The sequence below is a fragment of the Pan troglodytes genome, chromosome 20 (genome assembly GCF_028858775.2).
Source record: "Pan troglodytes isolate AG18354 chromosome 20, NHGRI_mPanTro3-v2.0_pri, whole genome shotgun sequence".
Lineage (NCBI taxonomy): Eukaryota > Metazoa > Chordata > Mammalia > Primates > Hominidae > Pan > Pan troglodytes.
The window spans coordinates 56,250,466-56,276,973 of NC_072418.2; the positions used below are offsets into that span (position 1 = coordinate 56,250,466).

Genomic DNA, 26,508 nt, shown 5'->3' on the forward strand with positions numbered 1-26,508 from the left:
CACATGTTTTCCTGCTGACCCTCTCCCCACTATTACCCTATTGTCCCGCCACATCCCCCTCTCGGAGATGGTAGAGATAGTGATCAACAAATACTGAGGGACCTCAGCGACCAGTGCTGGCGCAGGACCTCCTTATGCTGAGTGCCGGTCCCCTGGGCCCAGTGTTCTTTTTCTATACTTTGTCTCTGTCTCTTATTTCTTTTCTCAGCCTCTCGTCCCAACTGACAAGAAACATCCACAGGTGTAGAGGGGCTGGCCCCCTTCAGAAAACAGAGATAATTTAATTTTATTTTTTTATTTATTTTTTGAGACGGAGTTTCACTCTTGTTACCCGGGCTGGAGTGCAGTGGCACGATCTCAGTTCACTGCTACCTCTGCCTTCTGGTTTCAAGCAATTCTCCTGCCTCAGCCTCCCTAGTAGCTGGGCTTACAGGTACCTGCCACTATTCTTGGCTAATTTTTGTGTTTTAGTAGAGATGGGGTTTCTCCATGTTGGTCAGACTGGTCTCAAACTCCCAACCTCAGGTGATCCGCCCACCTTTGCCTCCCAAAGTGCTGGGATTACAGGCATGAGCCACCGCGCCCAGCCATGATAATTTAATTTCTACCCTACTTTATTTTATGATGCCCTAGTGTTTCACGTCATGTAGTTAAGACATGATATCAGAATGTCCATTAATTCCTGTGGTAGGTGCCATCGTACTTTCCTTCCTGGCATAAGAAGAAATGAGTCTCTGTGTGGCTGTCCTGATATGGGGTCGACTTTTAAAACCTACTTTAGTCATGAGGCAGATTCCTGTAATTTTATACTCCAATCAGTGTATCTACATTTTATCAAGGTCTTTAAAGATTTATTCATAATTGGTATCAGCCTCTGGGGTAATGTTTTACGTGTCAATGGAAACCGGTCAAAAATAAAATTATGAAATTAAATGTCACCCGTGTAAAATATAAAGACCAGGTATAAAATAGAAATTAAATATGTATGTTCATTATTGGAAGAACCCCGCTAACTGGCTTTGACAGTAGAGCATGGTGGTCAATGCACTCTGACATCAGCCCGGACAAGATCAGTCCCCATTCTACCCCAAACATGGTGTGAATTTACACAAATCATGTCACCTCTCTGTGCTTGAGTCCTCTTTGTCTTTATAATGGTGGTACCTGGCTCATCGATTATGAAGAATATGGAGGTGAATACATGTCTGTTCTTCACAGCAAAGAGCAATTCATTGCAAATACACTTAAAATAGGACACATCCAAATATGGCGAATTCTTCATACCAGAAAGTAACTTTATTATTTCTATTGCATTTCAGCTGGGTTTATTTTTATTTTTATATATTTACTTATTTATTTATTTTGAGACGGTGTCACTTTATCATCCAGGCTGGCGTGCAGTGGCGCGATCTTGCCTCACTGCAGCCTCAACCTCCTGAGTTCAAGGGATCCTCCTACCTCAGCCCCCACCAAGTACCAGCTGCCTTTTTAATGTCACTCATGCATCACGTTCCCTGCAGGATCCTGTGTCTCTGAAGATAAGTAGCAGCCTGTGGGAACTGACAGAATGGCTGCTGGGATGTGGCCATGGGAATGATCTTATCGCAGACTGTACTTGGAATCCTGGGGATTTCTCTCTTATTTACCATTATCTGTCCTTTTACATCACTGGGTGCAGGTTAAGGTCCACAGATTTGATGATCAGACACCTAATTGTAGCCAACACCTTATTCCTCCTCCCTAGAGGAGTCCCACAGACAATGGCAGCTTTTGGGTTTAGGCATTTCCGGAGTGATTCTGGATGTAAATTTCTTTTTTTATTGTCAGGGGAGTGTTCATTGGCAGCACCTGCCTCCTGAGTGTCTCCCAGGCCATCACCATCAGCCCCAGGAGCTCAGGTGGGCAGAGCTTAAAGGGAACGCCCCCAAGCACGCTGGCTCCTGTGTGTTCCTCAGCTGGCTCCTCCCTGGTCAATATCATTGTTCTTATGCACGTGACCGGCAAGTGCAGCAACAAAAATACCACAAAGACAAAAGATCTGGGATACTGTTCTGCTGCTCATCACGAGGGCACCAGAGAGTCGCTGACGCGGCACTGCTGTCCTTCCCTGATGTGATCCGCCTGGGGCTCATGCTCTGGGGCAGCAGCTCCATCGTTTGCATCCTGCACAGGCACAAGCGGCGGGTCCAGCACATTCATAGACCAGCGTCTCCCCCACATCCTCCCCTGAGTCCAGAGCTACCAAAACCATCCTCCTGGTGAGCACCTTTGTGTCCTTTTACACTCTCTCTTCACCTTTCAAGTTTCTTTGGCTCTTTTGAATAATCCTAGTCAGTTGGTGGTGAATATCTCTGCAATGATCAGTGCAGGTTTCCCAACTGTCAGCCCCTTTCTTCTCATGAGTGGGGACTCCTGTGCATCCAAGCTTTGCTTTGCTTGGATAAGTAATACAAAACCCCCTAATCTTATCAGAAATATGTGAATTGGATATGTCTGTACAATGTTTATGTTTCTTCATTGATCTCTAGAGACCCATAAACACGGTTATGGAACGAGCCTTGTTAGTGCTGTGCTTGCCAGCAGGGGTCACTCTTTCCTTCTTTAACTCCTGATCCCTCCCTCCACCCACACCGCCCTGGAGCAGCTCTGTGGAAAAAGTGGAATCAGCTTAGAGGTTTTGGAGAGGAAGATACTGAAACGTAAACGATATAAGAAAGTCACGGTGCACAAATATACATACCTCATTTCTGTGTCCCTTGGAGCAGATGGGGGAATGTGCGCAGATGCGAAGCTCTTGCTGTAATTTATGTGACAAATAATAAAATATATGTTTTGTCAGATCCAGAAATCTCATGCCTTCAGCCAACATCCATAAACTGACAGTCTAACTTGTTGGCTTGTAAGTAAGGTAAAAATCTAAAACTGGCCAGGCGCGGTGGCTCACGCCTGTAATCCCAGCACTTTGGAGGGCCGAAGCAGACGGATTAACTGAGGTCGAGAATTTGAGACCAGCCTGACAAACATGGAGAAATCCCGTCTCTACTAAAAAAAAAAAAAAAAAAAAAAGGAAAAAGAAAAAAAATTATCCAGGCATGGTGGCACGTGCCTGTAATCCGAGCTACTTGGGAGGCTGAGGCAGCAGAATCACTTGAATCCAGGAGGCGGTGGTTGCGGTGAACCGAGATCGCGCCACACAACTCCATTCTGTGTGACAAGAGTGATACTCTGTCTCAAAAAAAAAAAAAAAAAATCTAAAACATTTTGCAATTTCTGATAGTTTTGGTGATGCTGAGACAGATATGACTTTGTGTAAGAGGAAGGTAGAAAGATTCTTCACTGGCGTGGTTAGCAGGCAGAAAATGGCTCTCTGGAACAAGCAACGAATTCTCACCCAAACTGAGGTGAAATGAGAGTAAGACTTCTCCATTCTTTTTTTTTTTGAGACGGAGTTTCATTCTTGTTGCCTAGGCTGGAGTGCAATGGTACGATCTCAGCTCACTGCAACCTCTGCCTCCCAGGTTCAAGTGATTCTCCTGCCTCAGCCTCCCAAATAGCTGGGATTACAGGCATGCGCCACCACGCCTAGCTAATTTTGTATTTTTTAGTAGAGACGGGGTTTCACCATGTTGTTCAGGCTGGTCTCAAACTCTTGACCTCAGGTGATGGGCCCACCTCAGCCTCCCAAAGTGCCGGGATAACAGGCTTGAGCCACAGTGCCCGACCAAGATTCCTCCATTCTATAACCCTTGAATGGGACTGTTGTCTGAGAGGGAGGATTGAAATGAACTGTCCGAATGTGATTTATCTGTTGTTCATTCTCTTCCTGGCAGGAGCAGGAAAGGACAAGGAGTCCCCGAAGCTGATACTGAGTTCATGGGGTTGAGCTGACAGCGGCCAACAGGCTGTCATAAACTGTAAGCAAACGAGGCTTGTTAGTGCTGTGCTTGCCAGCAGGGGTCACTGTTTCCTTCTGTACCTCCTGATCCCTCCCTCCACCCACACCGCACTGCAGCAGCTCTGGGGAAAAAGTGGAATCAGCTTAGACGTTTTTGGGAGGAAGACACTGAAAGTCCTACCTTTTTTTTTTTTTAGATGGGATCTCACTCTGTCGGCCAGGCTGGAATGCAATGGTGCCAACTTGGCTCAGTGCAACCTCCCCACCCCGGGCTCCAACAATCCTCCCATCTCAGCCTCTGAAGTAGCTGGGACTACAGGTGTGCCTCATCACCATGGACTATTTTTATTTTTGTATTTTGTAGAGGCAAGGTCTTGCCATGTTTCTCAGGCTGGTCTCAAACTCCTGGGCTCAAGTGATCTGCCCACTTGGGCCTCCCAAAGTGCTGGGATTACAGACATAAGCCACCGTACCTGGCCTAAAACTCTTTTACTCCTGTTGCATGCAAGGATTTAAGTCACCAACCCACGTGGTTTCCGGGAAGAAGGGTCAGTAGGTGCAGGAGTGGGTGAAGGTGCTAAGGATGGTGGGGTGAAGTGTGGCTGCAAACAGGCAGAAAGAGACAAGCTTCTGACCCTGAATAGTCACCAAATGCTGGGTGGTGCAATGCTAAGAATGCAGCACAGGCCGGGCGTGGTGGCTCACGCCTGTAATCCCAGCGCTTTGGGAGGCCAATGTGGGTGGATCATGAGGTCAAGAGATCGAAACCATCCTGGCCAACATGGTGAAACCCTGTCTCTACTAAAAATACAAAAATTAGCTGGGCATGGTGGCATCTCTTTGTCTGTGTCTTTATTTATTACAATCTCTCATCTCCGCATACAGGGAGACTACCCGCTAAGCCCCGTAGGGCTGGACCCTATATGAAACACAGAGTTCACCATTCTGAGTATATCATTCAAGTTATTTTCCTATTTTCCTTCCGCAGGTTCTAGCACGTATTAACACCGTGTGTCTAAAGTCATTCCTGCTGGTCATCTGGAGGAATCTGAGAAGGGGCAGGTCTTTCTTCTGACTCTCAGAGCAGCACTCTCTACAGGACAGGGCCGGGCACCCCCTCTCAAGCCCAGTCTGATCCACCGACAGAGTCCGTTATCTCCTGTCCGGGGAAGAGGTGGGCCTCTCTCCATCCTGGGAGGAGCTCTGAACTTCTCCTTCATCCAGGGATGGGCCCCAGGGACCCACCAGTGGGGCTGGGAGAAGCCCCCCTCAGCAGGAAGACAGAGGTGCCTGCGTGGCCGAGGCCTGGAAGGTCTGCACCATGGTGCACAGAGGCCCCGGAGCTGGGTGAGGCCAGAAAGCTGCTCTGGGGTCAGCGGGGAATGTGCCTGCTGAATCTGCAAGCACCTGAGCTACGTCTTCACAAATGGCCTCAGACCTAGAGTGCAGGGAGATCCCCTGGCTTTTCTGAAGTGGTGGCCGGTGGTCTCCCGGGGAGCAGAACCTGGGCTGCTTACTTCCCTTACCCAGTGAGGGCCCGCGGGGAGCTCTTAAGTTGGGCATCATGGGTCTGCGTGATGTGGCTGCTGTGCCCACATCAGAGGGTTTTTGTTTCTTTTCCAAAGTCAAGCTGCACTAATCTAGACCAGGGATCCCCACCCCTGGGCTGTGGACCGGTCCCCATGGGTGGCCTGTTAGGAACTGGACCGCACAGCAGGAGGTGAGCAGTGGGTGAGGGCGCATGACCACCTGAGCTCTGCCTCCTGTGAGATCAGCAGCGCCACTGCATCTCAGAGGAGTGCCAACCCTACTGTGAACTGTGCATGCGAGGGATCTGGGTTGCATGCTCTTTATGAGAATCTAACTAATGCCTGATGATCTCAGGTGGAACAGTTTAATCCTGAAACCATCCCCCCGTCTGTGGAAAAACTGCCTTCCACCAAACCAGTCCCTGGTGCCAAAAACGCTGGGAACCGCTAATCTAGACAGTTCTCTGCTAAGGAAGCACGTGGTTGAGAAGCATCAGAATCGTTCCCACGGACCATGCTCCGGAGTCTCAGCAGGCTCCTGCAGGTGAGCCCCACTGGCCTCTCCTCTTCCTTCCGGACCTCCTCAGCTTTGGTAATGAAAAGCTGCATCCTCTTCTGTCCCCAATTCCTCTCTGGGTGTCAGGATCTCTAAAACCCTCTCAGCCGCTGAGAAATCTGTCTGTCTGTCTCACAGTGTGTTTATCCGTGCATCATGAAGGACCCTCATACGGCTGACGTGCCTTGGCTGATGCGAGTAACACTGCAGCAAGCGTGGGAGTGCAGATAGCTCTTGGAAATACCCATTTCCTTCAGATGCATACTCAGAGGTAGGATTGCTGGATTGTTTGGTCATTTTGATTTTTAAAATTAAAAAGAATTTTAATTCTCATATTGTTTTGAGTAAAATTAAATTATAACTTGTAAAGCAACTCCATGTTTTTTATAATTTTTTAAAAAAATAATTGCTCTACCAATTGACTGTCCCAACAACAACGTACAGGGGTATTTTTTTTCCTCCGCATCCTCACCACTTGTTACCTTTTGTCTTTTTAATAATAGCAATCCTAAGACATGTGAAGTGATACCTCACTGTGATTTTGATTGGCATTTTCCAGATGATTAGTCTATTCAGGCCCTTTACTTTTTTTTGTTGTTGTTGTTGTTTTTGAGATGGATTCTCACTCTGTTGCCCAGGCTGGAGTGCGATGGCACGATCTCGGCTCACTGCAACCTCCGCCTTCCGGGGAGGAGTGATTAGCCACCACGCCCGGCTAACTTTTGTATTTTAGTAGAGATGAGGTTTCACCATGTTGGCCAGGCTGGTCTCGACCCCCTGATCTCAGGTGATCCACTTTGCCCAGCCTCCCAAAGTGTTGGGATTACAGGTGTGAGCCACCACGCCCAGCCCCTTTGCTCTTTTTAAATAGGATTATTACTATTACAATATTTGCTTTTGAGTTGTGGGTGTTCCTTATATATTTTGGATATAAACTCCTTATCACAGGTATGGTATATATGGTTTGAAATATTTTCTCCCATTATCATGCCCCAATATCACTAAGTTACATTTCACTGCTCCCTCTTGAACACCTGAAAAAATTTCCTATTTCCATGTGTCTGTATCCAGGTTATTGTCACTTTTACCTGAAGACACATTTATATATGCTGATATTCCCCAATAACTAATATATTTTTACTCTTTTTTTTTTTTTTTTTTTTGAGATGGAGTCCTGCTCTGTTACCCAGGCTGGAGTGCAGTGGCATGATCTCAGCTCACTGCAACCTCTGCCTCCCAGGTTCAAGTGATTCTCCTGCCTCAGCCTCCCAGGTTGCTGGGATTACAGGCACATGCCACCACCACTAGCTAATTTTTTTGTATTTTTATTAGAGATGCGGTTTCACCATATGGGTCAGGCTGGTCTTGAACTCCGGACCTCATATGATCCACCCGCCTTGGTCTCCCAAAGTGCTGGGATTATAGGCATAAGCCGCTGCACCCGGCCCTAACTAATATATTTTAAATAACTTTTTGCTCTTGGCACATGGACTAAAACCACATCACCAGGCTTTCAATGACATCCAATGTCTGCCATCTTATTTCCACTCCAGCTCCGCCCCAGGCATAGTTGCCTTTCTTTTTATTGAAGCCTTCTCCTTGCCAAGTTAATTAAAGAGAATGTTTTCTTCATCAAATTAGAAATTACATCCTCAGAGAAGCTTTCCAGTATTTGTAGTTCTTACAGACCACATTTATTACAAGTTTATAGACTCCAAACTTCTCCACTGAACAGTTAATAAAAAGGACACAGGCTTATTGTAAAATAATTCATTTAGTGCCTGCCATTCTGATTACACTAGAAATTTAGTTCTCCTGCTCCGCGTTCTGTTATGTGACTGTTCAATGCATTACTTAAAACTGCAAGATTGAATAGAGAGATCAGCTTCTGACACTGATGAATGCAAACCACAAGAAACCAAGTCTCCTCTGCAAAATGATGAAAACACTAGCAAAGTCACTAAAATCAATCATTTCAGACTTCTGAAATCTACCAAAGCCACAGAACAAAGTGAAAAGTATCTATCCCACAGAAAGTACCAAACTTCAGTAAGACAGCAGCATTTGTGTCATTTTAACGTGGAGGCATTACCATTACCCTCCATCCTTCATTCAGTGTACAGCACTGACCTCTTTTGAAGCTCCTTTTAAACCCCTCCTATCAGGCCAGTCGCGGTGGCTCAAGCCTGTAATCCCAGCACTTTGGTCGACAGAGCGAGACTCCATCTGAAAAAAAGAAAGAAAAAAAAAAAGAGAAAGTGACTTTTCAAGACTGTGATTTATGGTCTCCCCTGGGAACCAACAGTATCTGTGCTGAGAGCAGATATTTGGGTGGAAGGGGCTCTGGTGTGCAGGGCATGCCTTCTGTAGCTCAGTGCTTCTGACAGTGGGTCCAAGGGGAGAAACATTGGCATTAACAGGGAACTTGTTAAAGATGCCAATTTATAAATGCTACCTCAAACCTGCAGAATCAAACATTATTACAGTGGGTTGTGGAGTGCCAGATGACTTATATTCACCTTAAAGCTTGAGAGTCAGTGCTTAGCTAAGAGGCCCTCAGCCCAGGCTTCCAGTTAGGATCAAATGGTCATATTCAGTTACTACCATCACCTGTGCCCTCCCCATAGCGTCTGTCTATTGGTGTCGGGGGAAACATCCATGCTGTTTCAATTAACTACCCTGCCCCCAGGTGATTCTAGGGTGAGGAGAAGTCCAGCATGAGGGCTTCCATATGCATTTGTGAAGGTTGACGGCAGACTGTTCCAAATGAGAATAATGGTTTCCGTGATATGATAAAAGCAATGCTATTGAATATGATGATGACTGATGAGAAGTTTTGCATAGCATTGGCTGTAAAGAAGCCACTTATAGGCTGGGCACGGTGGCTCACGCCTGGAATTCCAGCATTTTCGGAGGCTGAGGTGAGCAGATCACCTGAGGTCAAGAGTTCAAGACCAGCCTGGCTAACATGGTGAAACCCTGTCTCAACTAAAAATGCACAAATTAGCCAGATGTGGTGGTGGATGCCTGTAATCTCAGCTACTTGGGAGGCTGAGGCAGGAGAACTGCTTGAATCCGAGAGGTGTAGGTTGCAGTGAGCTGACATCATGCCTCTGCACTCCAGCCTGGGTGAGAGAGCAAGACTACGCCCCACCCCCAAAAAAGAGAGAGTTTTCCTGTAAATAATTAAAAAGACTAAGCAGCCCCAGAGAGAAGACCTCCTGGGATCATTGTCCCTTTATATCGAGTGATAAAGTAACCTCCCTTGAAGTATATCAATCCATAACCAATCACCTTGTTGCACCCTATGTACTGGTCTTGAATGGAAAATGGTGATTCTTCTAAAGCTTCTCTGTCTTTCCGTGTGTGTGAAACCTAAGGGAACGCTGATCCCATTCATTTGGAGTTGATGTTTCCAAGTGGCTATCCTCATGCTTTGTGTTCAAATAAACTCTATGCTGAATCATAAATTCTAAATTTTATTATTTACTGCTGATATCAGTTTCTGTCGGAGTGTAGGAGCCTCACCAGAGAGGGCACCTGTCGCTATGTTGTAAAACTCACACTTGTCAAAAAGACATGGGTTAGTGTTACTCCCCGTCCCTCAGAATGAAGCTAATTAGCTGACACAGATGGTCACCTCCATTACCAACTAGAGCCAGGATGAACTATGTGTGACCAAGGGTGTTGTCAAGTCCTCTTCCCTGAGGACTGATTAGTGTTTATCTTGAAAACATGTACTTAATGGGTTGTATAGAACAGTAAAGTTTCTTTCTCTTTTTTCAACCTCTTAGCTGTTTGCCTGTATTTCGCATCACAATCTGGTCTAAGGCTTATTTATTAATGAAATGGTTTTAATTTCTTTCTCTATTATCCTCGTGGAGATGATTTCTCATTTGGAGGAAGACTTTTTATTTGTTTTCAATTATATTTTCTCAACAATTAGACAGTGAAGTAAAAAGTATTTTTGGGGGGCCAGGCACAGTGGCTCATGCCTGTAATCCCAGCACTTTGGGAGGCCGAGGCAGGTGGATCACTTGAAGTCAGGAGGTTGAGACCAGCTGGCCAACATGGGGAACCCACCTACAAAAATACAAAAATTAGCCGGGCATGGTGGCACGCACCTGTAATGGCAGGTACTCCGGAGGCTGAGGCAGGGGAATCGCTTGAACCCAGGAGGCAGAGGCTGCAGTGAGCCCAGTTCCTGCCACTGCACTCCAGCCTGGGCGACAGAGAAATGCTCGGTCTCAAAATAAAAGAAATAAGTAAATAAATAAAAGGAAGTAATAGATCTCTTCTATAAATGTGCTGGGACAACTAACTGGATATCCACATGGAAAAGTATAATGTATCCCTATCTCACACAATCAAAATTTTATTTTAACGTTAAAAAATGGAGAAAAAAAGAGAGAGAGACGAGGGAGGGAGTCCTGAGGGAGGGGTGTTACTTTGTCGCCCAGGCTGGCCTGGACCCCCAGGCTCAGCGATCCTCTCGCCGCTGCTTCCTGAGTAGCTGGGAACTCAGGCTCCCGCCCCCGCGCCCGAATCCTTGCTGTGTTTATCCAGCAGGTCGCCCCTGGCTGGCCTGAGCATTCCGTCCCGCATCCCAGGGGGAGGCCCTAGGAAAGTCTCTGAAGCTGAGCACAGGGTGGACTCTCCCTCCTGAGTGAGTGGAGAATAGAAAGGGAGAGGATTTCTGTTCTGTTCTGTGGGCCATCAGCATGAAATCGTACGTTCCGCCCAGGCAGGGCCTTGCATTTTACATTCTAGTTTGTATCCCGTTCCAGACAATTCCAGGGCTTTTGAGTCCATGCCTCAGCCTTCCTGGCCGGTCTCACCTTCACCACCCGAAAACAGGTGCTAGGAGAGAGGCTGAGAGGAGCACCGGTCACGCCCCGGCCCCGCCCTCTGCCGGCTCTAAAGGGCAAGGTCTCTCCGCCTCGCGCCCCGCCCCTACCTCGCCCAGGCCCCGCCCACCTCCTTGCGGGTCCCGCCCAGGCCTGGCTTCTGTTCCGCGCGCGCAGATTCGCGCAGACCAGGAAGCGGATAGCGTGGAGTGACGGTGCCACCGCGGCGCGTGAGTTTCGCCCTGTCTTGTATTAAGTCTGCTCTTCCAGGTTCCTGGCGCTTCTGTACCTGGGACTTGGGATCCCCACAAACCTGGCAATTCTCAGCCGTCTTCCTTCACCCAGAGCAAATTGAGACCACCCCGTGAGAGGCCGTGGGTCGGTTCCTTTTGGGTTTAAGGTCCCCCTGAGGCTGGTCCCGTCCCGGGTGTTTCTGCTACGGGGCAATGTATACACTTTCTAACCTGTAGTTTTCCTGCTGTAAACCTTTTTCTGACTCCTCCCGCCCCGCGCTTTTTAAAGTCCTCACCTGAGAGGTGGATTCTCGCCTTTGTCGGCCCCTGGAGCCCAGCGCCGCTGCCCCAGTCCCGGAAAGGCCGCGTCCTCTGCCTGGTCCTAGGATCCTGCAGACCCCACCCTTGCCTTAAGGTGCTGTCGCCCCTTCACCTCCCTCCTTGTGCCGGGCCCTGCTGCTCCACAGGTTTCGCCTCCACAGTCACCGTTTCCCCTGAGCCCGCGTTGGGGAGGTGCCTGGGGCCTGTCCTGTGACACGGGGTGTTACTGCCTGCCCAGCTCCAGCCCCTGGAAAATGCGCTCCCCCGGGATACAGGCGTCTTACTCCACACCCTCCTGTGACTGTGTGGGCCAAAGGGATCAGGAGACGGACAGAGAGCAGTAGAAAACCTGAGACAGAAAAGAAGAATGAGAAAGACCCATAACAGATGGCAAAGTAGAGGATGGGTGAGGGATTTGCCAAGAGACAGCAAAAGTGAAAAGAAAACGATAAGAAAGCAGGAGAAGAAAAGCAACCGGAGAAATGTAGAGAAAAGCTGGATGTACAGAGAGATGAAGGACAGCAAGGTAGGGAGAGGGGCAGCACAGAGGGAGGCTCATCAGGATGAGGGAGAGGAGGAGGGATTTGGAGCCAGGGCAGACAGAGCAGAGTGGTGCTGGTGGCAAGGAGAACAGAGGGAGAAGCACAGCAGGGAGGACACCTGGGGATCTAGGCTGCCAGAGCGCGGGGTCAAGGGGGTATAACAGGGAAGAGAGAATTTAACGGGGAGAGCAGAGGAGGCGCAGAGATGGTGTTCCGGGAAACTGAGGACTAGACAGACTGATATGGGGGAGACAGAAGGATGTTTATTAAGATACGCACCGGCTCAGCAGATTTACATCTAAAAAGCTGAGCATTTCAACAAAGACGGAGTGGGGTTTTTTGCTTTCAGAAGCAGAATAAAAGCAGTTAATCATATAATGATAGGTCACATAATCTATAGCATAGCATAACTTGTGTCCTTCCATAGCTGGTGGCCTCGTAGCTGAGTTGAAAGAAAAACAAGAACAGCTAAATATACACATTTGTCCTTTTTTTTTTTTTCTTCACTCTTGTTCTGGGAAGGTGGGGGGCTGTCTGGAGCCCATTTCTTTGGCTTCGACTTCGCAAACAGCGTTATCTTATAACTGTTCTCTAAGTGAGCTTGCTAGACAGAGGAAAACTTGTTCTTCTTTTCTTTTTAACCCTTGCCTTGCCCGTTACTTTTCTTGGAGTGAATGAATGCATGTTTGTTTTTTAACTTTCTGCCTCAGTTTTCTCCCTTAGATGCCTTTTATGAACAAGATTTTACTAGAAAACATCACTAGTACTGGATTCTTCATGAAAGAGCACAGGCTGATATTTATATAGGGCTATTAGCTGAGTGGTAGTCTGCCTGGTCGCAATTGCTTCTATAGTTGATTGAATGCTGTTAACACGGAGAGGTAAGAGGCAAGGGAGTATTAAACCAATTCTTATATGGCTAGAACTACTCCTATTAAGGTTTTGAATCTACTGAAGGAGGAAAACCAGCCTCTAAAGACGGACTCAGGAGTCTATTTTGTCTAAGTCTGGACTGGAACATGGGCTAATTTTTTCATTCTTACAGTTATTTCTTTAATAGCCTTCCTATTGTCATTGATTTCTAGGCAGCAATTAGTTAGATTAAACTTCCTACATACTCCTCCTTCCTGGGCTAGGAGGTAGTCGAAAGCTAATCTATTTTGGTAGATGGCATTTCTCGTTTTTGTGGCTTGCTGGGCCAGTAAGTCTAATGCATTTGCTGTTTCATTAGTGACGATTTCAAGTACTGCTTGCAACTTTATGATGCGGTTAAGCATGTAAATTGGGGTGCGGTACCTTTATGACTTATTTTGTGCCCAGGTAGCTGGCCTAGAGTACTGAATTAGTCTTTCAGGAGGCCAATCTGTGTCTTTCTAATCTTCTATTTTTATGTATTTCCTTATGTCTATATATCTTTTGTTTTTTTCTTTAATTTTATTGTAGACAGGATACCTTCAAGTTTCTCCCTGTTGCAGTGGGAGTAAGAAGAAAGATGGTCTGATTGTTTCAAGTACACTAGCCCTTGTCCATTTTCCTGGCAACTGTCGGTAGGCCTGTGGCCCACAGATCCAATAGAGACCAGAGGGTGCTTGCCAGGTATTTGGAGCTTCAAGCTGATACTAGGTGTGGTTTAGAGAAGAGAAACAGGAGAATGGGTTTGGATGAGGTGATCTGGAGTCATCTTTGCCTTGCCACAAAGTTTTCTTTAGTGTTTTATTATAATATTGCTGTCTTAAACAAGTTAATTCTTCTAGTGAGTCTGTAAAAGCTTTTCCTTAGTGAGCAACACAGTATCTCCTGATAATAGAAGTTTTTAAGAGCTAGGGGCTTGAAATTGTGGGCATCGGTTCGGGGGAAGAGTCAGAGTTAAATTATCTTGTGGCATTAACTCTTTTGCTTCTTAAGGCCATTGGTCTCCTATGTTCGTCCTTCTACAAACAACATGAGGAAATGCTTAAGCTGCTAGCAATCAATGTTTTCAGCTAACCGAGCAAACAGGTTTTTAGCTAAAGGATGATGCTCTGGTAACTTCTGGTCTACATGCTTATGGAATAATTTAAAGACTCGGAATTGTTGCTGGTCCGGGTTCCTTTTTGATAACATATAGGTAGGTTGCTGGGTAGGTGTGTGTGGAGACACGTATGGGGTAACCTGCAGTCCACATGGGTAAGTCTGGCTTTAGAATGGTGAAATTTACAAGATTACAGGTTGGACAAGCATCAAAATACAGAGAAATAGGCCATCGGTAAAAGGGGGGGACCTTGGTTTGGTTTAAGAGGTGACTTGCTTTTGACCTTGCACGAATTTAAACTATTCACCAGGTGAAATCTTGGGGTTATAACATACATAAGGTTGGTTATTTCCTGGTCACAAATTGAGTAACTGAGTAGGTCATCTGGCTATAAATACAAGTCCTTTTTTTTTTTTTTGAGATGGAGTTTTGCTCTTGTTGCCCAGGCTGGAGTGCAATGGCATGATCACAGCTCACCACAACCTCCACCTCCTGGGTTCAAGCGATTCTCCTGCCTCAGCCTCCTGAAAGGCTGTGATTACAGGCATGCGCCACCATGCCTGTTTAATTTTGTATTTTTATTCAATACGGGGTTCTCCATGTTGGTGAGGCTGGTCTCGAACTCCCGACCTCAGGTGATCCACCCATCGTGGCCTCCAAAAGGGCTGGAATTACAGGCATGAGCAACTGTGCCTGGCCTTTATAAGTACAAGTTCTTAAGTGAGTCCTTGTACACTCATAATAAGTATGGTGCAGTGGAGTCTTAGTTATCCTGTTCCCTGACCAGGTAGTATGTGTACAGTGGGAACACATTTCTATAGTTGCTTCTTCTACCATGGTTAAGGAGGGTAACAACAGCAAAACAGTGTACAGCATGTTCATATCCAGCAAGGACAGAAGAGGGCCTTGCCTGGCAGAGGAGGTTGAGCACAACGACAGAACAATAATAAAACGGTTAGTATTACAAGGAAAATTACTAGTCTTAAGATTTCTAACCACATTTACTTGCTTGACTAGTCCTCAAGCTTCGGCCGTGCGTAGACTAGTCAGCTTCCGGTGTGTGACTAGAGCTGGGCTTGTCGTCCCCTCCACCTTCAGCTGTGCATAGACTGGTCAGCCTCCAGAGTGACCAGAGCAGGGCTGTCGTCCTCAGCAGCAGCTTGGTCTCATCTCAGGATCAGCTGAGTTGGATGATCTGGGTCTTGCTGGCTGTTCCACTTGTCCTGAACTGCTGGTTTCAGCTGACTGTGGTGGACCTATGGCATGATTCCTGCAAATTTAACAGCAGTGGGAGTGGACAAGATTACAGTACAGGGCCCATCCTATATGGGTCCTAGAGAAGTTGGATTCTACTTTTTAACCTAAACAGAGTCTCCATGTTTAAAGGGGTGTACTTGATCTGTCAGACTTATAGGCATTCTTTCTTGTATTCAGTTATGGACTTCTTGCATGGCTGTTCTTAAAGCCTGCATTTGCTTGCTTAAAGTTAATTCCTCTGGTTCTTGGAGATCACCTTTAATTTGACTTATGATTAGGGCAGGCCGACTGAACAAACTCTAATAAGGTGAATACCTAGTTTGTTTGGTGGGGGTGCACCTGACTTGGAGGACCATACGAAAGAGCTGATCTTATCTCAGATGCGTTTCTTGGCAGTATTTCTTCAGTAGCTGCTTGAGTGTCCAGTTCATGCGCTTTACTTTCCTTGAACTTTGTGACTGATAGTCTGTGTGTAACTTCTATTTTATTTTTAGCAGACTTGTAAAATCTTACACTATTTCAGCTACAAATGCTGGCCCATTGTCTGACTTTAAAGGTAGAGCCAGTCCAAACCTGGGGATAATGTCTTTTATCAGTACTTTAGTCACTTCTTGCACTTTTCCCCTGGTGGGGAAAGCCTTAACTTATCTTGAAAAGGTGCAAATAAGCAATAGCATATACCCATAGCCTCTGGCACGGGGCAGTTCGGTAAAGTTTATAAGCAAGTTTTCACAAGGCACGGCTCCTATTTGAATTCTTGGGGCTGAGTGGGCCCCTGTCGTGGGTTATTCTGAGCACAGGTTAATCATTGTTCACAAACATCTTGAGTGACAGCAGAGAGCCACGGCACATAGAAATGGCACTTTCGTGACCCAGCGCAGTGGCTCATGCCTGTAATCCCAGTACTTTGGGAGGCTGAGGCAGGCAGATTATGAGGTCCAGATTTGAAGACCAGTCTGACCAACATGGTGACAACCCATCTCTACTAAAAATACAAAAAAAATAGCCAGTCGTGTTGGCAGGCGCCTGTAATCCCAGCTACTAGGGAGGCTGAAGCAAAAGAAACACTTGAACCTGGGAAGCAGAGGTTGCAGTGAGCCAAGATCGCACCACTGCACTCCAACCTGGGCGACAGAGCAAGACTCCATCTCAAAAAAAAAAAAAGAAAAAAAATGGCACTACATAATGTTTCTAATGCTGTTTCTCTTATATGATTTTCTTGATGGATTTGCTTCACAAACTTAGGAGCTAACATCTTTGGAATGGCTAGTCTCCTATAGAAGAACTTCTTTTACTTTCTTTTCATACATTTTATATCTTCTTGGCACACCAGGCTCTTTGATTTGGAGTATAACTTGGGTCGTCTTGGAGAGGAGGTTCTGGGAGGAGAGGCATAGCTAAGGCTTCCTGTTTAAAATGCGGCGTGATCATTGCTGCCTGCTTTGCCTCCCTGTCTGCTTTTCTGTTTCCTTTGGCTTCTGGCATCCTTGCCTTTTGGTGGCCTCTGCAATGCATTATAGCTACTTTTTCTGGAACCTATACAGCCTCTAAGTGCTGTAGAATCTCTTCTTTGTACTTTATTTCTTGCCTCTAGCTGATAAAAGTCCTCTCTCTTTATATATAGTTCCATGTACATGCAAGGTAGTAAAAGCATACTTAGAATTAGTGTAAATACTGACTTTCTTCTCTTTTGCTAGCAACAGTGCTCTTGTCAGGGCTATTAATTCTGCCTTTTGAGCTGATGTTCCGGTAGGCAGAGGCTGAGCCTCTACTACTGAGTCTGATGTTACCACTGCATACCTGGCATGTCCAAACTCTTCTAGCACAGAACTACTTCCACCTGTGAAGTACTTGACATCTGGGTCTCTGAGGGGTCTGTCTGTAAGATCTTTCTCATTGGGAAATACCTCGTCTACTGTTTTGACACAGTTAAGGAGAGGAGCTGCCTGTTCGACTCGGAGCAGAATAGCCGGGTTAGGGTGTTTACTGTTCTAAAGTTGTCTAAGGGTTTTCACATAGAAGCCCTTGGTACCAAGTCATCCTCAGGTTTGATAACTAATGGTGCCTTCTTTGATCCATCAAAGTTATGAGTGAATGTGGCACCCGGACAGTTAGTTGCTGTCCTAGAGTTAATTTGCTAGCTTCTTGTGTTAACAAGATGGTGGCAGCTAATGCCTTAAGGCAAAGAGGCCATCTTAACACCACAGAGTCTAGTTGTTGGGATAAATATGCCACTGGGTGACGCCATGATCCTATAAGTTGAGTCAGAGCCCCTATAGTCATTGTTTTTTGTTCATGAACATATAGAAAGACTTAGTTATGTCTCATAGTCTTAAGGCTGGGATCTGGGTTAAAGCTTCCTTGATCTGTTTGAAGGCTAGTTCTTGGTTAGTTTTTCAAAAGAGGGGCTCCTTTTCTCCTCCTTTTGTGGCGTCATATAACAGCTTAGCCATCAGTGAAAAACTTGGAATCCAGATGTGGCAGAATGTTGCTGCCTCTAAAAATTCCTATTTGTCATCGGGTAGTCAGGGTTGGAAGGGCACAAATGGCTTGCTTCCTCTCATAGCCAAACCAGTGTTCCTCGTGGCTCAGTGTGACACCTAGATATGTAACCTCTTCATGGAAAATTTGGGCTTTCTTTTTTGATATTTTGTAACTTGCTTTCTATAGGAGATGGAGGAGATCCTGGGTTCCCCGATAACACTCCTCTCAGGTTGGGGCAGGCAAAGGAAGCTCGTCTATGTACTGCAACAAGGCACAGTTGTTACTTGGCAGGGTATAGGCCATGAGGTCTGAGGCCAATGTTTCTCTAAAGATTGTGGGAGAGAACGGGGCATGGTGGTTTGCGCCTCTAATCCCAACACTTTGGGCGGCCACATGGCTAGATCATGAGGTCAGGAGTCCAAGACCAGACTGGCCAAGATGGTGAAACCCTGTCTCTACCAAAAATACAAAAATTAGGCAGCCATGGTGGCAGGCGCCTGTAATCCTAGCTACCCAGGAGGCAAAGGCAGGAGAATTGCTTGAACCGAGGGGGCAGAGGTTGCAGTGAGCTGAGATCGTGCCACTACACTCCAGCCTGGCTGACAGAACAAGACTCTGACTCAAAAAAAAAAAAAAAAAAGATTGTGGTAGTTTTTTGTTGTTGTTGTTGTTGTTTTTGAGATGGAGTCTTGCTCTGTCACCGAGGCTGGAGTGCAGTGGCATGGTCTCGGCTCACTGTAAGCTCTGCCTCCCTGGTTCACGCCATTATCCTGCCTCAGCCTCCCGAATAGCTGGGACCACAGGCCCCCAGATTGTGGTAGTTTTTAAACCTTTGTGGGAGTCTAGTCCAGGGGAGCTGTGACGCTTCTTTCTCTAATGAAATGCAAAGATAGGCTGACTCACTGGTGCCAGACAGATAACAAAAGAAAGCATCCTTTAAGTCTAAGACTGTAAGCTAGCACTTGCTGGAATAAGAGCTATCAAAGTATATGGGTTGGGTACCACTTGGATGGATAGTTACTGTGGCCTGGTTTATAGCATGCAAATATTGCACTGGCCTGTATTCATTTGAACCTGGCCCTGGCAATGGCTTCTGAACTGGCAAAAGCAGAGTGTTCTAAGGCGACTGGCATTGGACTAAAATCTTATGTTTATAGAGCCATTCTAAATGCTTGCAGATGCCCTGTACAGACTTTTGGGGAACTGGGTACTGATGAACCCGAACAGGAGTTGCTTCTGGTTTTAATTCTACTACTACTGGTGCATGATTTACAGCTAAACCAGGTGGGTTGTCCTCAGCCTATACTCCAGGAATTTCTTCAGCTAACTGAAATAATGATTTTTGTTCTTCTTGCATATGAGGTTGCACTGGTACCTGAAAAAGGGGCTGGGTGCTGTGGCTCACTCCTGTAATCCCACCATTTTCAGAGACTGGGGCAAGGGCATTGCTTGAGTACAGGAGTTCGAGACCAGCCTGGGCAACATAGTGAGACCCCCGTCTTGGCCAAAAATAAATAAATAAAATGAACCAGGCATGATGGTGCACACCTGTGCTCCCAATTACTCTGGAGGCCGAGGCAGGAGGATCACTTGAGCCCAGGAAGTCCAGGCTGCTGTCAGCTGAGATCATGCCACTGCCCTCCAGCCTGGTCAACAGAGTGAGACCCTGTCTCAAAAGAATAAAAGGGGTGGGGGACTTTGGGTTCAGATGAGTGGGTGAGTTCACTGGGTATGATTACTTGTGACATGTTGACTTCTGTGTATATAATCTAATAACTTAAAATTTGTTTAAATTATACAGATGAGATTGAGAACTTAAAAATTCCTATCTATAAGGCATGTACATTGTATAAATCTTGGCACAGAGGTCAGCTTCCACTTGGAATCCCTATTCAGCCAGAGGGCAGTGACTTATTCAGTTGTGAATTACTCTATTCCCTTTTTGCAGGATGGGGTAGGAAGTGGGGCAGTGAAGTGGGAAAAAATCAATTTCTGTTATTACATAATACTTTTAATTAAATTAATTAATAATTAATATTTTGAGACAGGTCTTGGCTCTATCGCCCAGGATGGAGTGCAGCATGATCTCTTCTAACTGCAGCCTCGACCTCCTGGGCTCAAACCATCCTCCTACCTCAGCTTCCTGAGTAGCTAGGGTCACAGGCATGAGCCACCAAGTCAGGCAAGTTTTGTACATTTTTTGTAGAAACGCGTTTCACTACGTTTCCCAGGCTGGTCTCAACATCCTGAGCTCAAAGGATCTTCCTGCCTTGGCCTCCCAAAATACTGGGATTACAAGGATAAGCCACCACACCTGGTCTACATAGTACTTTTCAAAAGGGACATCAAAATGTGGTGGCCCCTGCCATTAACCCCAGCACTTTGGGAGACAGAGGTGAGTGGGTCACCTAAGGTGAGGAGTTCAAGAGCAGCCTGGCCAACATGGTGAAACCTGGTCTCTGCTAAAAATACAAAAGGTAGCCAGGCATGGTGGTGTGCACCTGTAGTCACAGCTACTGGGGAGGCTGAGGCATGAGAATCAGTTAAACCTGGGAGGTAGTGGTTGCAGTGAGCAAAAATCCTGCCACTGCACTGCAGCCTGGGTGGCAGAGCAAGTCTCCATCTCACAAAAACAAGCAAACAAAAAATAAAAAACAAAAGGGACATCAAAAGTGCTTTTGTTTTCATGTGTAATAGATTTACTTTATTTTATTTCTGTTTCTTCTTCAATTCTTTCTTTCTTTCTTTCTTTCTTTATTTTGCAGTTTGAGACAAATGTTAGTTTTGGTTTTTTTTGTTTTTTGTTTTTTTTTTTTGGCAGAATCTCACACAGTCACCCAGGCTGGAGTGTAATGGCATGATGTCGGTTCACTGCAACCTCTGCCTCCTGGTTTCAAGTGATTCTTTTGCCTCAACCTCCTGAGTATGTGGGACTACAGGCCCGCACCACCACACCCAGCTAATTTTTGTACTTTTAGCAGAGATGGGGTTTCACCATGTTGGCCAGGCTGGCCTTGAACTCCTGACCTCAGGTGATCCACCCGCCTTGGCCTCCCCAAAGCACTGGGATTACAGGCATGAATGACCATGCCCGGCTGAGATAAATCTTAGTTTTCAAAATTTCTTTTTAAATTCATAATCACAGAGAGGAGTCTGCAATGCCGAGTGGAGGAAGGAGGAACTGGAGTGTGAGCAGTAGCTGGGTGGGCAGCATGGCTGGGATCACCACCATCGAGGCAGTGAAGCGCAAGATCCAGGTTCTGCAGCACCAGGCAGATGATGCAGAGGAGTGAGCTGAGCACCTCCAGTGAGAAGCTGAGGGAAAAAGGTGGGCCTGGGAACAGGCTGAGGCTGAGGTGGCCTCCGTGAACGGTAGGATCCAGCTGGTTGAAGAGGAGCTGGACTGTGCTCAGGAGCGCCTGACCACTGCCCTGCAAAAGCTGGAAGAAGCGGGAAAAGCAGCTGATGAGAGTGAGAGAGATATAAAGGTTACTGAAAACCGGGCCTTAAAAGATGAAGAAAAGATGGAACTCCAGGAAATCCAACTCAAAGAAGCTAAGCACATTGCAGATGAGGCAGATGGGAAGTATGAAGAGGTGGCTCGTAAGTTGGTGATCATTGAAAGAGACATGGAATGCACAGAAGAACGAGCTGAGCTGGCAGAGTCCCATTGTTGAGAGATGGATGAGCAGATCAGACTGATGGACCAGAACCTGAAGTGTCTGAGTGCAGCTGAAGAAAACTACCCTCAAAAAGAAGACAAACGTGAGGAAGAGATGAAGATTCTTTCTGATAATCTCAAGGAGGCAGAGACCCATGCTGAGTTGGCTGAGAGATCAGTAGCCAAGCTGGAAAAGACAATTGATGACTTGGAAGATAAACTGAAATGCACCAAAGAAGAACACCTCTGTACACAAAGGATGCTGGACCAGACTCTGCTTGACCTGAATGAGATGTAGAATGCCCCAGTCCCACCCTGCTGCTGCTCCTTCCTCTGACCCTGACTCCGCCTGAGGCCAGCCTGCCCGAAGCTGACCTTTACCTGAGGGCTGATCTTTAACTGGAAGGCTGCTTTCTCCTTTTGCCACCCCCTCCTCCCCTGCCTCTTTTTCACCAAACTGTCTCTGCCTCTTCCTGGAGATTCCAGCTGGGCTAGAGGCTGAGAACCTTTGCAAACAACATTTAAGGGAAAGTGAGCCCAATGCATAATATCTTTAAAAATCATGTTGTGAAAAAAAAATACATAATCACTTCTGAAAGATGCCTTTGTCACATCCTATAATCTGCTCACATCATTTTTTTCTGTGCAAGTATATTTTCCAGTTATTTACCTGTTGACCCCAGAATTTGTTAGATTTTTTAAAAAACAATTTCAAAATAGTTTCTGTTTGAAACTAGTTGCATCCAGTTCAGATCAAGGTCTGCATGCTTTCTAGTCTATTATTTATTGGAAAACTTCGGTACCTAATACAAAAGTTTGATTGTTTCAGTGTGTACCTGGTAAAGAATCAGTGACCTTTTACCTTAACATCAAAATGTAGTTTAACCAGTTAATGTATTTTTCAGTTTTCTTTCCTTATGTCATCTGTGAACATCCTGAGCTGTGAGCTATTAAGTGCATGCTTCCCTCAAGGCCCTCTGGTCCATTCTGGACTAATGTTGAAAGATGGGATGGATTGGCATGGAACTGTTGGGGTGATCAGACCCAACACCAGGCTGTGGGGGCTAAGAAGTCCAGTGGAGTCAAAGGAATGAGAAAAGACAAGTTAAGAATGCATAAGGTGGGTCCAGGGGGCCAACGCTAGTATGGAGGCTGCAATAGACCTGAGCTCTGGAAGCCCACACTATTAGTGATCAAACAAAGCAGCAGGTGGTGAGGATGTGGGGTTTGAAAGGAAGCAGTGCATCAAGCACATGATCTATAGGTGTGTCAGCTTAACATTTATATGGAACATGTTCTGCTACTTGAGATCATGGGGAACATATTCTTCTAGTTTAAGATACAATCATTTTATGAGTCTGGGAGTGCTAGAAGCAAAGAACCATCAAGTCTAGGCACATTCCAGAGGCCACGAGGGGTTTTATGCCCTGAATCCTGGATCCCATCCAAGCCACGAGGGGTTTGTTGGGGAAAGAAAGAGAGATCAGACTGTTACTGTGCCTATGTAGAAAGAAGAAGACATAAGAAACTCCATTTTGTTCTGTACTAAGAAGAATTATTCTGCCTTGAGATGCTGTTAATCTGTAACCCTAGCCCCAACCCTGTGCTCACAGAAACATGTGCTGTGTTGACTCAAGGTTTAATGGATTTAGGGCTGTGCAAGATGTGCTTTGTTTAAAATGTGTTTGTAGGCAGTATGCTTGGTAAAAGTCATCACCATTCTCCAGTCTCAAATACCAAGGGACACAATGCACTGCAGAAGGCCACAGGGACCTCTGCCCAAGAAAGCCTGGGTATTGTCCAAGGTTTCTGCCTGCTGAGACAGCCTGAGATATGGCCTCGTGGGAAGGGAAAGACCTGACTGTCCCCCAGCCCAACACCCATAAAGGGTCTGTGCTGAGGAGGATTAGTGAAAGAGGAAGGCCTCTTTGCAGTTGAGATAAGAGGAAGGCATCTGTCTCCTGCTCGTCCTGGGAATGGAACGTCTGGCTGTAAAACCTGATTGTACATTCTGTTTACTGAGATAGGAGAAAACCGCCTTATGGCTGGAGGTGAGACATGCTGGCGGCAATACTGCTTTTTACTGCACTGAGATGCTTGTGTAAAGTCAAACATAAATCTGGTCTACATGCACATTGAGGCACAGCACCTTTTCTTAAACTTATTTATGACAGAGACCTTTGCTCACATGTTTTCCTGCTGACCCTCTCCACACCATTAGCCTGTAGTCCTGCCACATCCCCCTCACTGAGATAGTAGAGATAGTGATCAATAAATACTGAGGGAACTCAGAGACCAGTGCCGATGCGGGTCCTCTGTATGCTGAGCACCAGTCCTCTGGGCCCAGTGTTCTTTCTCTATCCTTTGTCTCTGTGTCTTATTTCTTTTCTCAGTCTCTTATCCCAGCTGATGAGAAATACCCACAGGTGTGGAGGGGCTGGACCCCTTCAGGGTTTTATGCCTTGGGCTTAGATTGTAATTTGGCAGGGCAGCCTTCCACCCTTTGGCAGAGAGCTGGGTGTTCCAAAGGCCACAAGCGGTTTTAGGCCCTGGACCCCGGCATGTTCCAAGACTCTTTATATTATGTCAGACTAGCAAGCCCTGCCTCAGCTTTTCCCCAACATGGAACGCTATTCTAAAAGCACCCATGATTCTTTTTTTCTTTTTCTTTTTTTTTTTTTTCAGATGGAGTTTCACTCTTGTTGCTCAGGCTGGAGTGCAATGGTGTGATCTCGGCTCACTGCAACCTCCGCCTCCCGGGTTCAAGCGATCCTCCTGCCTCAGCCTCTCGAGTAGCTGAGATTACAGGCATGATCCATTGCTCCCAGCCACCCATGTATTCCTGATTGAAAAAATTTGCTTATGTCTTAGTTCTACAGCTGACCCTCTTTCGCTATTTTCAAGGTCAATAGCTGTGTGTTCACACTTCTGCATTTTATAAATGTTACTGTGATTTTCTTCTAAGGAAAAATTAAATGTCAGGAATCAGTGGCATCAGAACCTTGCAAAAGAAGTTTCTTTAGCCCAGGCATGTGAAAGATGCTTCTGTAATTTTCAAGGATAGGGGTGATAAAGACCAAGCCTTCCCATTAGCCCTTCCAGGCCCCCATGTAAGAATTCAGGCACACCTTCTCACTCATCTCAGACCTTCTCAGGGTAACTTGGTGAAAATTTCCCTGCTCTGAGCCCAGTGAGCCTCCCTGCAACTTGGAGATGAGGGGCTAGACCAGAAAAGCTCAACCCGAGTGACCCAGTCCCCTGAAATGATCGGCAAAATAGTGCGTGTCTTGGCGTGGCTTTTCTTCTGGCAGAGGGGAGTGCCCAGTTGTAATTAGAATTTTAAATGGGATGCAGTACCCCAAAAATAAAATTAAAAAAATTTTTTTTTTTTTTTTTTTTTGAGACGGAGTCTCGCTAGGTCGCCCAGGCCAGAGTGCAGTGGCGCGATCTCGGCTCACTGCAAGCTCCGCCTCCCGGGTTCACGCCATTCTCCTGCCTCAGCCTCCCGAGTAGCTGGGACTACAGGCACCCGCCACCAGGCCCGGCTAATTTTTTATATTTTTAGTAGAGACGGGGTTTCACCATGTTAGCCAGGATGGTCTCGATCTCCTGACCTCGTGATCCGCCCGCCTCGGCCTCCCAAAGTGCTGGGATTACAGGCGTGAGCCACTCTGCCCAGCCTAAAAAAAATGTTTTTAAAAAACGTGAAAGAATGGAAGAAATAGAGGTGTAGACTCAGACACAGAGATCATCTTCGAGGCCTTTCTCTGTATGAGGACATCACAGCAAAATCTAAAGCAGGTCACGTCAATCCCTGGCAGGGAACCCTCCACCGGCTTCCCGTGTTCCCCAGGACAAAAGCCCAACTCCTCACTGTGGCTCCACAGCCCTGTGTCCAGGGCCCCTGCCAGTGTCCAGCCTCCTCCTGGGAGCTTGCCCTCATCTCATGAATCCCTCTGCCCCAGTCACATTAGCTTTTCTGTTTTCCCAGATATCAAAACCCTTCCTGCCTCAGGTTGCTGTCCCTGCTCTTACCCTGTGTCCCTAAATGATCATGGCCCTGTCCCTTTCTTCTTCAGGTCTAGGCTCAGAGATGTCTCCCATGCCCTCCCAACCCTATCTGAAGTTCCCTCTGCCCATCAGTCTCTATCATGTTACTCAGGTTTTATTATCTCTGCATCAATCACATCAGAATTTTTTTTTCTTTTTTTTTGGAGACAGAGTATTGCCCGGGCTGTGAGTGCAGTCTCATGATCTTGGCTCACTGCAACCTCTGTTTCCTGGGTTCAAGTGATTCTTGTGCCTCAGCATCCCACGTAGCTGAGATTACAGGTATGTGCTACCACACTTGGCTAATTATTGTATTTTTATATATTTTTTTATTTTTGAGTCTCACACTGTCACCCCAGACTGAAGTGCAATGGCATGATCTTGGCTCAGTGCAACTGCCACCTCCTGGGTTCAAGCGATTCTCCTGCCTCCACTTCCTCAGTAGCTGGGATTACAAACAACCACCAAGCCCAGTTACTTTTTGTATTTTTAGTAGAGATGGGGTTTCACCGTGTTGGCAAGGCTGTTCTCAAACTGACCTCAAGTAATCCACCCTCCTCAGCCTTCCAGAGTGCTGGTATTACAGACATGAGCCACCAAGCCTGGCTCAGTTTTTTTATTTTTGGTAGAGACAGGGTTTCACCGTGTTGGCCAGGCTGGTCTCAAACTCCTGAGCCCAAGTGATCCTCACACCTCAGACTCCTAAGTAGCTTGGACCAGAGACACACAGATGTGCACAACCATGCCTGGCTAAGTTTTTGTATTTTTGGTAGAGATGGGGTTTCACCATGTTTCACCAAACTCCTGAGCTCAAGAGATCTATCCGCCTCAGCCTCCCGGAGTGCTGGGATGACAGGCGTGAGTCACCACACCCAGCATCTGCATGGGGTTTGGTCAGGGCTGGGTCTGGGGACCCAGGGCTGGGTCAGGAAGGGGAGCTCATTCCAGCCCAGCTCCCACTGTTGCAGCGTGTGTGTGGGCTCCTCTAGGAAAGAAGTGCGAGTTTTCCTGTGGGAGTTTATCATCCCTGGTGCAGTGGGCAGCAGACGGGACCATATTTCCCAGGGTGAGGTCGCCTTTGTATGTGGTTGTGTTCCACGGAGGGGGCATGTTGATTCTGAG

The 26,508-nt window shown here is 46.6% G+C and overlaps 1 protein-coding gene and 2 pseudogenes across 13 annotated transcripts in view; all 3 read left to right on the forward strand.

Moving 5' to 3' along the window:
• Window positions 1,588-2,482, forward strand: PANTROV1R-PS282 (vomeronasal 1 receptor panTroV1R-ps282 pseudogene; annotated as a pseudogene).
• Window positions 3,831-26,508, forward strand: part of ZNF761 (zinc finger protein 761) — a 33,938-nt gene continuing 11,260 nt past the window's right edge. For 5 of the 13 annotated variants that reach the window (XM_063802255.1, XM_063802254.1, XM_054672596.1 and 2 more), the window contains exons 1-3: window positions 10,980-11,057; window positions 24,022-24,144; window positions 25,558-25,668. The gene's annotated coding sequence lies outside the window, so the exon portion shown is untranslated. Of the gene's footprint in view, window positions 3,915-4,092; window positions 4,215-4,883; window positions 5,070-5,779; window positions 5,969-6,118; window positions 6,252-10,974; window positions 11,058-11,619; window positions 11,908-24,021; window positions 24,241-25,557; window positions 25,669-26,508 lie in introns of those variants that run through there. The other 8 variants (XM_054672598.1, XM_063802253.1, XM_063802256.1 and 5 more) reach the window with 6 other exon arrangements.
• On the forward strand, window positions 18,878-21,771 carry LOC134809127 (tropomyosin alpha-3 chain-like; annotated as a pseudogene).